Source organism: Elaeis guineensis, chromosome 15 (genome assembly GCF_000442705.2).
Source record: "Elaeis guineensis isolate ETL-2024a chromosome 15, EG11, whole genome shotgun sequence".
In the NCBI taxonomy this organism is placed as follows: domain Eukaryota; kingdom Viridiplantae; phylum Streptophyta; class Magnoliopsida; order Arecales; family Arecaceae; genus Elaeis; species Elaeis guineensis.
The window spans coordinates 37,758,785-37,768,379 of record NC_026007.2 but is presented as its reverse complement, the minus strand read 5'-3'; the positions used below and the strand labels follow the sequence as shown (position 1 = coordinate 37,768,379).

The following is a 9,595-nucleotide window of genomic DNA, read 5'->3' as shown; positions in this document are numbered from 1 at the left end:
GCACAAACTCAGGAAACTGAGGTGCGGCTGGGCATTCACTAACAAAATGGTTCGGACTTGCACACAATGCACAAACTTCTTGGATTGGGTTAGGTGGAATCGGGGATTGTCCGGTATTTAGAAGACGATCTAATTTTTGGGACAGTTCATCTACCTTTTGATGGATATCTATGGCATTTCCTACTTCATATATTCCACCTCTTTTTGGGTTTAACATGGGTTTATCTCTAATAGAGGCAGACATATGATGTAATGAATTTTTACTTAAAATTTCAAACAGTTGCCATGCCTCATCCTCACTTTTCAGCATAAATGTCCCATCGCATGATGCATCGACCATTTGTCGATGTCTTTCAGAGAGCCCATCATAAAAATATTGGATTAACTGCCACTTGGGTACAGCATGGTGGGGATATTTTCTAATAAGGTCTTTTAATCTCTCCCATGTTTCATGAAACATTTCTCCATCTAATTGGGAAAAACTAGTTATGGCTTTCCTTATTTGATTAGTTTTTCCTATGGGAAAATATTTCTTGAGAAACTCTCCTTGCAGCTGGTTCCAGGTTGATATAGTTATGGAATCCAAAGTATGTAGCCAGTATTTGGCTTTGTCTTTAAGTGAAAAAGGGAATAATTTCAACCTAAGAGCATCATCGGAGAAGTTGTGAATTTTGACAGTTGAGCATATTTCAAGAAATTCTTCAAGATGTTTATAAGGGTCTCATTACTAAGTCTATAAAATGAAGGTAACATTTGGATTATACTGGACTTAATTTCATATTGAGTGGCCTCCACAGGGGGCACTTGAATACAAGGAGAGTAGGTATATGTGGAAGGAGTAAAGTACTCCTTCAATTGCTTGGGTGGATCATTCTCCTGATTTCGGTCCATGTTTTTACGTCTGTTGGCTCTAAAGGTTCTTTCTATTTCTGGATCAAAAGGTTGGATTTCTGGTCGTAACGATCTACGGCCAAGCATACACCTTACAATTATACTGTAGAGCACACACAGAATTTTTTTTTTTTTTTATAATATATATTTTTATAATAAAGTGAGAAAAGAATGAAGAAAATTTAAAGAGAAGAACCTAAGAATCTTAAATCTATGAAAAGGGAGAAATTAATTAATGTTTAGATGTTAATTGCAATCAACTTAAACAATCATAGACTCTCTATCCTAAGGTTAACTTAGATCTAGACAGCTCCTAACTTTCAAGACCGCCTTTGAGCACTCCAAGCTCAAGACTGTTGCCCAGCTATGCAACCCAAGAGGGGGGGTGAATTGGGTTTCTAAAAATTTTAAGCTTAACTAATGACTTATGAAAGATGTTTGTCAAAAGCTAAATGAATGAGGAGAATGGCCTTAGTTCAAGATTAATTGCCTAAAGCAAGAATGCAAGGAAATAATGAAGAGTTAAAGAGAAGCAATTATGCACACCACAAACACAAGAATTTATAGTGGTTCGATGCCAACCTTGCACCTACATCCACTCCCCAAGCTCCTACTTGGGAATTCCAATCCACTAAACTTGTATTCAACCCGAATACAAACGTCGGAAACTCCGACACTAGCTATCCCAAGCTAGTCCACTTGTTTCTCGGGTACAAGCCAACCCAATACACTCCGATTTCAGGTTCGGATCAACCTTCCCTTGTTTTGGAACCCTTCCAAAATAAAAACAATTACTCAAAATGAGTAAAATAATTATAGCATAAATAAGTACAAGAAAAGCCCCTTTAATGAGCGAATATAACTTTAAATACACTTTACTCAAGAGAAGAAGCCCCTTTTTGGATTTCCTCAAAGTGGATGGAGAATTGATTGAGCGCTTGAGGAGTTGGTGAGCTTTGATTGATGGCTTCTTGAAGGCTTTAAATGAGCTCTTGATTAGGGGTGAAAAGTTGGCTTGAGAAACCCTTTCTCTTTTGAATGCTCTTGAATGCTCTCTTGAATGCTCTTCTTTTTCTTTTTAATCTCTTGCTTTCTCTCTTTCTTCTTGTTGTTTGTTTCCCACCTTTGAATCCTTTTATAGCTTTAAGAAATAGAGAAAAATATTCTAGACAGAAAAAGAGCCGTTAGAGCACATTAAATGAGCATTTAAAGCATTTAAAATGGGTTAAAAACTAGCCGTTGCGGAAAAATCCCGTCGCAGGGGTCGACTCATGAGTCGACTCATGCCTCAGGGGTCGACTCATGAGTCGACCTATGTTGCAACAACCAGAAAATAGGTTTCTGTAACTTTTGGCCTAAAACTGCAGAAGTCGACTCATGAGTCGACTCATGCCTTGAGGGTCGACTCATGAGTCGACTCACAGGCCGTGCCAAGCCAAAAATTCAGCATGCCAAACTGCTCATTGTGCCATGAGCTGACTCATGAGTCGACTCATGGATTTCAAACATGCATAACTTCAAAAATACAAGTCTAAAAATAATAAAATTTTCGCCAATAGATCACAAATCTTTTGTTCTACCAAATGATACTATTAAATCAGAGTTTTGGTAAAATTATGATTTTTCCCCTGAAGAGTACAAAGACTTTTTCAAATAAAAAATATTGGTACCCCTTCAATCTGCTTTGTAATCATCAAAATCAATCTAGGAGCAACAATCTCCCCCTTTTTGATGATGACAAAATACTTGAACAAAAGCATTTATGTGAATCATGAATTTCAAAAGGATGCATTATAGGTGCATATGCTTGAAAAGAATATTGATTCTTTTGACATGTGATACAAATGGTCATATGCATAAATAGTTTGCCCATTTGCTTGAAGATTTGAAAATTTGCTCATTGGATTATGTGATTTCGGTGTTAGAGCAAAAAATTTATTTTTGTTATCAGAGCAAGTTGTATCTTGAAAATTTGCTCATTCTCATTTGATTGTTTAGTTTTAGTATCAGAGTAAAAATAATTAAGTGTACCAATGCATGTCTAAGAGTTAATTTGTAAAGTATATTTGAGCATGTTAAATTTAAGATGTATCAGAGCAAGTAAAAATTTTAAAGCATATCAGAGCATGTTTAAAGAAGTAATTTTAAAGGTTGCTCATTTGCATTGTACTTAGCAAGTTACTCATTGTATTTTTAAGTCATTTAATAATGTTACTTCTGATATTGTTCTTTAATTTCTCCCCAATTCATTCATTTTATTTCAAAGAATTTATAATTTTGCTTTTGATGGGTTTTTTTTCTTTAATTTCTCATAATTTGTAGTTTTGCTTTTGATGGGTTGCTTTTTCTTTAATTTCTCTCCCTTTTTGACATCATCAAACATTGTTAACTCCCCCTCTTTTTCTGAATATGTTTTCTCTTTAATACTTCTTCAAACTTCTAGTGCTAATCATTAATGTTTGCTCCCCCTCAATACAGCAATCATTAACAGCAATCATTAACAGCAATCATCAACAAAGAGAAGATATTTCAACAAGGAGAATATATATAACCAAAAAGATGATTGACATCATTACAAAAAGTAGATATATAGGTAAAAGATGATTAAAACCATAATTGTTTCAATACAAATTTCATAACATAAAAGTCAGCTAGCTAATGTCATTACATGGCCCCAAAATACAGATCCTAGAAAGAACAAGAGACTAACACCTAGGATCTAGTAAAGATCATGACTAGAAGGATCGGAGTCATCAGATATAGGGTGAGGAGATGATGGATCTCGACCAGAAGAACGTCCTCTACCCCGTCTGCCTCTGGCACGAGCAGGTGAGCGAGATGAACTAGGAGGCTGAGAACGTTGTGAGGCCAAGGACTGGACAGAAAGAGTGAGTCTGATGGAATCAAGAACGTTCAGTGCTCTGGAAATAGACTGAAGTAGAGTAGTGAACTGAGTAGATGCATGCTCACTCGAGCCTCTGATCTCTCTCCTCAATAACTCATAGCCACCCTCCAATGCACCTCTGAGCCTGCCAGCCTCTGTAGTAAGGTCTGTGACTTCAATAGTGGACTCCTGTGGCTGAGGATGGGCCAAAGCTAGGACTTGCCCCTGCAAGTCAAGAACTCTCCCAGTCAGTCTCCAAACAGTGTCCTCAAGCTGCTGAATCCGGATAGACTGATCTGAGATCAACTGAAACACAGTGGAGATGTGGGGAGTCAAAGTCTGATCAGATGAAGTGGCCCCTGGTGTAAATGTAGTAGTGCTCCACTGTCTAGATAGTAAGGAAGCCACTCGCTGTGATATCTGCTCGATCTGATCATCAGCCAGTCTGAACTCTAAAGAAGGTGCACTGCTCTCTGGCTGATGTACTGGTGTGGGCCTCCTGGTGAACTCTGAAGGGCCAGCCTCTGGATCTGGAATAAACTGGATATCAGGTGATGCTGTCCTGAAGTCATGGATAGGAGATGAGGGACCTTCTTCTTCAGCTCTATCTTCTACTCTGTCCTCAGCTCCCTCCTCAGAACCCTTGATCCAACCACCATCAGTTTTTGTAAATCCCATGCGGTGCAGAGTGTGTTGGTTGAAGGTGTCTACGTGAGAAAGCTTAGTAGATGCCTCCCCCTCAAAGCTGACTCCAAACCTCCTGAAAACTCGAGTAAGGGCCATACCAAAAGGCAGATGTGCCTTGGATCTGTTCAGTGTCTCTCTCATGGCCTCAATCATTAGTGTAGGGAGGTTTAGGGGGGTTTGAGTGATAACATGAAACATAATACAAATATCTCTGCTAGAAAGTAGATCATGCCTACCACTCCTAGGGAAGAAGAGCTTCGTCACTAACTGATGTAAGATCCTCATCTCAATAGACAGAATTTTGGCTTCCAATTTATTCAAACTTCTTGAGTAGGTTCCCCCTAAAATCACACTGATCCCCTCTTCCTTTACTGGGAGTTCCATGTAAGAATAACCCTCATAGGGCAAATGAAGTATTTCTCCCAATATACTAGGATCCAGACAAATATCAACTCCCTTTACTGTAGAAGTCACTGTTCCATTCCCATAATGCAGATTCTGATAAAATTCTCTAACTAGGTCTACAAAAGTGACTTCCTTAAGAGAGCAGTAGAAACCCCAACCCTGGTTCTTAATCTTTGTTCTAAAGATGAAACCCTCTTTTTCAAAGAACCAAAAATCCACATTCTTTCCGGTTTCAACTTTCCTATCAGATAGAGGGATCTTACTGGGGCTAAGGGAAGACTGAGAGGGACCTTGAGCTGACACAGAAGTCGGAGTGGGAGCAGTGGAGGACTGAGTAGCTTGCCTTTTTCTGCGGACATTTTCTTCTAGCTCACGGACCGACTTTCTTCTCTGAGGGAGCTTCATCTTTGGAGCCATTCTCAACACAGCAGCAGGCAGAGAGACTTGGAGGATCAAGTGGATGAGTGGAAGAAGGGCTACAAAAGGATGGAGAGGGATTTTGGCGAAGAGAAGAGGCAGTTTTGAGAAGAATGGTGGAGGTTAGGGCACGCTCCAACCATTTCAATCAAAGGAGAAAGACGCGAAAATCTTCTTTCCCAGGCGGTGATTTGTGATGGAGAGGAGAAGGGAGAACAATCTTGAGCTAGATCTTTGGTTTTGGAGAGAATGAGGATGAGGATGTCGGTTCTTGGAAGGAGGAAGACGAAGAGATGAGTCGGCTCATGAACAGGCTTCCAATTAAAAAGAAAGAGCCCGTGGGAAGTTGGCAGTAATTACAAGTTTGCCAAGGGGTCGACCCAAGGGGGTCGACTCATGAAACTCAGAAAATCAGAAAAAAATATGAATAAATTCCAGAAAAATTTCAAATTTTGGGAGAAGGAATTTTGCTCAAAGACAAGTTATGAGAATGATAATCTTGAGCATTTAGGACCAAGAGAGATGATGGAAATTGAGCTCAAAGAATTTTTGACATCAAAACTTTGGAATTGGAGAAATATTTAGGCATAAGGATCAAGAATTCCTAGATTTCTCCTAATTTCACAGAATCTGTCCTCACTAAGGGCCTTTGTAAAGATATCAGCTAATTAATTTTCAGTGCAAACATATTCAAGAATTATATTTTTATTTTGAACATGTTCTCTTATAAAATGATGTCTAATTTCAATATGTTTAGACCTTGAATGTTGAATTGGATTTTTAGATAGATTTATGGCACTTGTGTTGTCACATCTTATTGGTGTTTGATTAAGTTTGATTTCAAAGTCTTCGAGTTGCTGCTTAATCCACAAGATTTGAGCACAACAACTTCCGGCTGCAATGTATTCGGCCTCAGCCGTAGACAGTGCTACCGAATTTTGTTTCTTGCTAAACCAGGAGATTAGGTTAACTCCAAGAAATTGGCAAGTTTCACTAGTGCTTTTTCTATCTAACCTACATCCAGCAAAATCAGCATCTGAATATCCTAATAAATTAATTAGTGAGTCCTTAGAGTACCATAACCCTAGAGTTTGAGTACCATTCAAGTATCTAAGGATTCTTTTAACAGCATTCAAATGAGATTCTTTAGGATTTGATTGATATCTAGCACACAAGCAAACACTAAACATGATATCAGGCCTACTTGCAGTTAAATATAATAAAGAGCCAATCATACCTCTATAGTATTTTAAGTCTACACATTTACCTTCATCGTCCTTGTCAAGCTTACATGAGGGGCTCATTGGTGTGCCAATTGGTTTGGAGTTCTCCATTCCAAATCTTTTGAGTAATTCCTTGGTGTACTTGCTTTGGGTGATGGAGATTCTCTCTTTTGTTTGTTTGATTTGGAGTCCGAGGAAGAAGGTAAGTTCTCCCAACATGCTCATCTCGAACTCTCCCTGCATGAGCTTAGCAAAGTCTTGACAAAGAGATTCATTAGTAGACCCAAAAATTATGTCATCAACATAAATTTATATTACTAACATATCATTTTGATTTCTTTTAATAAAGAGAGTTGTATCTACATTACCTCTTGAAAAACCATTATTTAGTAAAAATTTGCTTAGCCTATCATACCAAGCTCTAGGTGCTTGTTTTAATCCATATAAAGCTTTATTTAATTTAAAAATATGATTAGGAAAAGCATGATTTTTAAATCTCGGGGGTTGTTCTACATAGACTTCTTCAGCAATATATCCATTTAAAAATGCACTTTTGACATCCATTTGAAATAATTTGAATTTCATAAAGCAAGCATATGCAAGTAGAAGTCTAATGGCTTCTAATCTAGCAACAGGTGCAAAGGTCTCATCAAAATCAATTCCTTCTTCTTGATTATATCCTTTAGCAACCAGTCTTGCTTTATTTCTGATTACATTACCATGCTCATCTAATTTGTTCCTAAAGACCCATTTTGTGCCAATTATTGAATAATTTTTAGGTCTTGATACTAAAGTCCAAACATTATTTCTTTCAAATTGATTAAGTTCCTCTTACATTGCATTAATCCAATTATGATCATTTTCAGCTTCTTCAATAGTTTTAGGTTCAAGATGAGATACAAAAGCACAATGATTAAATACATCTCTAAGTGAAGAACGAGTTTTTACCCCATGCATAGGATCACCAATAATCAACTCCTTAGGGTGATTGTGAACATACCTCCATTCCTTGGGTAGGTCATTTGTACCTTGAGGTTGTTCTTGAATTTTTTCACCTCTCTCATCTTGTTTGTCTTCTTGTTCCTCGTCCTCTGGAGTTGTTGAATCTTTCAGAGTGATCTCCTTTATACCTTCTATTAGAGGATCTGCATCATCAACACCCTCATTCTTTCTTGAAGGAAGATCGTTAGATTCATCAAAAACAACATGTATGGACTCCTCAACTACTAAAGTTTTTTTGTTAAAAACTCTAAAAGCTTTACTAGTGGAGGAGTAACCTAGAAAGATTGCTTCATCTGATTTTGCATCAAATTTACCAAGTCTTTCTTTACCATTATTTAATACAAAACATCGACAACCAAAAATATGAAAATATGCAATATTTGGTTTTCTTCCTTTCCAAAGTTCATAGGGGGTTTTCTTTAAAATTTGTCTAATCAAAGCACGATTTAAAATGTAACATGCTGTGTTAATTGCTTCTGTCCAAAAATATCTTGGAAGGTTGCTTTCACAAAGCATGGTACGGGCCATTTCTTCTAAGGTTCTATTTTTCCTTTCAACTACCCCATTTTGTTGGGGTGTCCTAGGAGCAGAGAAGTTATGGCCAATTCCATTTTCATCACAAAATTTTTCAAAGTCTTGATTTTCAAATTCAGTTCCATGATCACTTCTAATATTTTGAATTGAAAATCCTTTTTCATTGGTGACTTTTCGGTAAAATTTAGTGAAAATATGAAAAGTTTCATCTTTGTGTGCTAAAAAGAAAACCCAAGTAAAACGAGAGTAATCATCTATAATTATAAAATCATATCATTTTCCTCCTAGACTAGTGGTTCTAGTTGGTCCAAATAAGTCCATATGCAAAAGCTCTAAAGGTCTAGAAGTTGAAACAACATTTTTGGATTTAAATGAAACTCGAGTTTGTTTACCTAGTTGGCATGCATCACAAATTCTATCTTTTTCAAAGTTTAGTTTAGGCAAGCCAAGAACTAATTCTTTCTTAATTAATTTTGAAAGAGAATGCATGCTAATGTGTGCAAGTCTACGATGCCAAAGCCAACTAGTCTCATTAACTTTAGCATTCAAGGATACTAGGCATTGCATGTTTATTTTGGCTAAATCATTTAAATCTACCATATAAACATTGCCATGTCTATGTCCAATAAATTTGATGCCATCGTTAATAGGACTAGTCACAATGCAAACAGATGATTCAAAAATAACTTTGTATCCTTTATCACAAAATTGACTAATGCTTAGTAAATTATGCTTTAAACCATTAACTAACAAAATATTTTTAATGTATTTGGAGGCAGTGATACCAATGTTACCTATCCCGATGATCTTTCCTTTGCCATTGTCTCCAAAGGTGACCATCCATCCATCCTTAGCATCAAGCGTGATGAATTATGATTCATCACCAGTCATGTGTCTCGAGCATCCACTGTCAAGATACCATTTCCTGTTTCCTCCTTGGGATGCTAGACACACCTGCAAGCAAAAGTCAAGTTTTTGTTTTAGGTACCCAAGCTTTCTTGGGTCCTTTTTGGTTAGTCATAATGGTTCCTTTTGGAACCCATATTTTCTTTATAGTTGAGTTTGCAGATTTGTCAAAGAAGCAAGTGTATGACTTATGTCCTACTCTACCATATTTGAAATAAGTAATATTGGTAGACTTGTTACTTAAAGAGTTTACATAAATATTTTTTAGAAATTTTTGTTTCTTCAAGGGGTTATAGCCAAGTCCAGCCTTATCATATACGGCTTTTTGATTATCAAGAATCATATTGAGTTTGTTTGAACTTAAGGTGAACTTATCTACTATTGGTTTCAGCTTGGCAATTTCATTCTTTAAGCTTTGATTTTCTTGAAGCAAGATGGATTTTTCAATTGAAAAGTTTTCAGCTTGTTTCACTAAGGATTGATTTTTCAATTTCAGCTCTTTGTTTTTCATCCCTAGTTTCTTTAATTCATCAACTAAATCATAGAATGCTTCATGCAATTCTTCAAATGTAAAATCACTAGGGGTTTCGAAAATTACCTCATTTTCGTGTGCCATAAGGCACAGGTTGGCTTGTTCAGTTGAGGT

The 9,595-nt window shown here is 36.9% G+C and overlaps 1 non-coding gene across 1 annotated transcript; it reads left to right on the top strand.

Moving 5' to 3' along the window:
• The first annotated feature begins 399 nt into the window (after positions 1-399).
• LOC140854219 (small nucleolar RNA R71) lies at positions 400-505 on the top strand. The gene has a single exon (XR_012137352.1). It is a non-coding gene; the product is annotated as a small nucleolar RNA R71 (small nucleolar RNA).
• The last annotated feature ends 9,090 nt before the right edge of the window (positions 506-9,595 follow it).